Consider the following 3,285-nt stretch of genomic DNA (forward strand, 5'->3'; position numbering starts at 1 on the left):
TCAGATGTATATTTTGCAAATATTGTCTCCCACTCTGTTGGTTGTCTTTTTACTCAGTTATTTGTTTCTTTTGCTGTGCAGAAGCTTTTTAGTTTGATATAATCCCATTTGTTTATTTTTCCTTTGGTTGCCCGTGCTTTTGGGGTCATATTCATGAAGTCTGTGTCCAGTCCTATTTGCTATAATGTTTCTCCTATGTTTTCTTTAAGAAGTTTTATTGTTTCAGGGTGTATATTTAAATCCTTAATCCATTTTGAGTTGATTTTAGTATATGGTGAGAGGTATGGGTCTAGTTTCATTCTCTTGCATATGGATATCCAGTTATCCCAGCACCATTTGCTGAAGATGCCGTCCCTTCCCCAGTGAATAGGCTTGGTGCCTTTGTCAAAGATCAGATGGCAGTAAGTGTGTGGGTTGATTTCTGGATTCTCTATTCTATACTACCTTTATGTTTGGATAATTGTTGTTTATCAAGTTCTTTGAGGTGTAGCGTTAGGTCATTTATTTGAAGTCTTTCCATTCTTTTCAAGTAAATATTTACTGCAATTAATTTGACTCTTAGTACTGCTTTTGCAGTATCCCACAGGTTTTCGTATGATGTATCTTTATTTTCAGTAGTTTCAAGAAATTTTTTATTTCCTGTTTCATTTCTTGTTGGACTCATAGGTCATTCAGGAGCCTATTATTTAGTTTCCATGTATTTGTATAGTTTCCAGAGTTTCTCTTATTATTGATTCTGAATTTTAGTCCATTGTGGTCTGAGAAGATACTTGGAATGATTTCAATTTTTTAAAATTTGCTGAGAGTAGATTTGAGACCTAATATGTCGTCAATCCTGGAGAATGTTCCTGAGCTGATAAGAAGAAACTATATTTTTTAGTTGTTGGGTGAAATGTTCCATATATATCTGCCAGGTCCAGTTGGTCTAAGGTGTCGATTAAGTCCTGTGTCTATTTGCTGACCTGTTGCCTGGAAGTTCTGTCCCATACTGAGGCAGGAGTGTTCTGATCACCCACTACTAATGTATCAGGGCCTATTTCTTTCTTTAGGTCTAAGATTATTTGCTTTATATGTCTGGGTGCTCCAGTATTGGGTGCATATATATTTATAATTGTTATGTCTCTTAGCTGGATAGATCCTTTTAACATTATATAGTGGCCTTCTTTGTCTCTTTTTATGTCTTTCAGTTTAAAGTCTATTTTGTCTGGTATAAGAATAGCTACTCCTGCTCATTTTTGGTTTCCATTAAGCATTTGGCAAAATGTAATATCCCTTCATGATAAAGACTCTCAACAAATTAGGTATAGAAGGAAAGTATCTCAACAAAATAAAAGCCACTTACTACAAGCCCACTGCCAGTATCATCCTGAATGGAGAAAAACTGAGAGCCTTTCCTTTAAGAGCAGGAACAAGACAAGGGTGCCCACTCTCTCCACCACTATTTAACATAGTACTGTAGGTACTAGCCAGAGCAATCAGGCAAGAGAAAGAATTAAAGGGAATCCAGATAGGAAAAAAAGAAGTCAAAGTGTCTCTATTTGTAGATGGCATGATAATATATATAGAAAAATCTAAGGACTCTATCAAAAAACTCCTAGAGCTGGTTAATAACTTCAGTAATGTTTCAGGATACAAAATAAGTGCCCCCAAATCAGTTGCATTTATTTACTCAAATAATGAACTAAAAGAAATAGAAATAGAGAAAGTAAGACTATTTGCAATTGTCACACAAAAATTAAAGTACCTAGGGATCAATTTAACCAAGGAGGTGAAAGACCTCTACAATGAGAACGACAAACCACTTCTGACAGAAATTAAAGAAAACAGAAAAAGATAGAATGATATTCCATGCTCCAGGCTTAGAAGTATTAACATTGTGAAAATGTCTATACTTCCCAAAGCGATCTACAGATTCAATGCCATCCCCATCAAAATGCCAATGACATTCTTCACAGAAATGGTAAAAACAATCTTACCTTTCATATGGAAAAACAAAAGACCCCAAATAGCCAAAGCTATCTTGAGCAAAAAGAAAACAAAGTCAGAGACATAACTGTGCCTGACTTCAAATTATACCACAAAGCTGTTGTAACCAAAAAAGCATGGCACTGGTGTAAAAATAGACACCCAGACCAGTGAAGTAGAATTGAGAACCCAGAAGTCACTCCTCAAGCTTACAGCCATCTGATATTGGACAAAGGCAGCAAAGATCTACATTGGAGAAAAGACTGCCTCTTCAACAAGTAGTGCTGGGAAAACTGGATATCCATATGCAGAAGAATGAAACTAGATATGCATATCTCGTCTTGCATTCAAATCAACTCAAAATGGATTAAAGAATTAAGTATAAGACCTGAAAATTACTAAGGGAAAATATAGGTGAAACACTTCAGCAATTAGGTCTGGGCACAGGCTTTATGAACATGAGCTTGAAAGCACAAGCAGCAAAAGAAAAAATAAACAAATGGGACTATATTAAATTAAAAAGCTTTCACACACCAAAGAAAACAATCAACAGAGTGAAACAACAACCTACAGAGTGGGAGAAAATTTTTGGTAACTACACGTTCGATAAGGGATTAATATTCAGAATATACATAGAACTGAAGCAATTATGCAGTAAAAAAAAAAAAAAGAAAGAAAGAAAGAAAATAACCCAATCAAAAAATGGAAAAAGGAGCAGAATAGACATTTCTCAAAGGAAGACATACAAATGGTCAACAGATACATGAAAAAATGCTCAGCATCACTAGTCATCAGGGAAATGCAATTCAAAACTTCATTGAGATACCACCTCACCCAGTTAGACTGGCTATAATTAAAAAGACAGTGAATAACAAATGTTGGCAAAGATGTAGAGAGAAGGGAACACTCCTACACTGTTGGTGGGACTGTAAATTAGTACAACCACTATGGAAATCGGTATGGAGGTTTCTCAAACAACTACAGACTGATCTTCTGTATGATCCAGCAATCCCTCTTCTGCATATATACACAGAGGAATGGAAACCATCATGTTGAAGGGATACTTGCACTCCCATGTTCATCATACTCTGTTTACAATAGCCAAGATATGGAACCAACCTAAATGTCCATTGATGGATGATTGGATAAAGAAACTGTGGTATGTATACACTATGGAATACTACTCTGCCATTAAAAAAAAAATGAAATACTCCCATTTGCAATAACATGGATGAACTTGGAGAAACTTATGTTGAGTGAAATAAGCAAAGCAGAGAGGGATAAATACCGCATGTGCTCACTCATATGAGGGAGCTAAGA

This window comes from Galeopterus variegatus, unplaced genomic scaffold (genome assembly GCF_000696425.1).
Source record: "Galeopterus variegatus unplaced genomic scaffold, G_variegatus-3.0.2 Scaffold3724, whole genome shotgun sequence".
Lineage (NCBI taxonomy): Eukaryota > Metazoa > Chordata > Mammalia > Dermoptera > Cynocephalidae > Galeopterus > Galeopterus variegatus.